This window comes from Sinocyclocheilus anshuiensis, unplaced genomic scaffold (genome assembly GCF_001515605.1).
Source record: "Sinocyclocheilus anshuiensis isolate Anshui unplaced genomic scaffold, SAMN03320099.WGS_v1.1 scaffold579, whole genome shotgun sequence".
Taxonomy (NCBI): Eukaryota; Metazoa; Chordata; class Actinopteri; order Cypriniformes; family Cyprinidae; genus Sinocyclocheilus; species Sinocyclocheilus anshuiensis.
Window position 1 is genome coordinate 21854 of NW_015551075.1, and position 298 is coordinate 22151.

General features: G+C 21.1%; 1 protein-coding gene across 1 annotated transcript in view; it reads right to left on the reverse strand.

The window, feature by feature from the left end:
• tex261 (testis expressed 261) overlaps nucleotides 1-298 on the reverse strand; it is a 16393-nt gene that overhangs the window by 4880 nt on the left and 11215 nt on the right. The gene's annotated exons all lie outside the window — the stretch shown is intronic.

The following is a 298-nucleotide window of genomic DNA, read 5'->3' on the forward strand; positions in this document are numbered from 1 at the left end:
GTTTAATAATAATAATAATAATAATAATAATAAAATATGTCTTCATAGATTCCAGCTCTGCTCACTGCGGGCATTTTATGAACCAATTAGGTGCAATTATAAAAAAAATTTTTTATTAAATTAAATGATCAAATTAAATATAAAATAAAATAAATAATAATGTAGTGATTCTATTCATATTAATCAAATAAGAAAATGTCTGTCTAGGTTCCAGGTCTGCTAATGCACCAATTAGGTGCATTGCATTGCATTGCATAAAATAAAATAAATAAAATAAAATAAAATAAAATAAAATAAA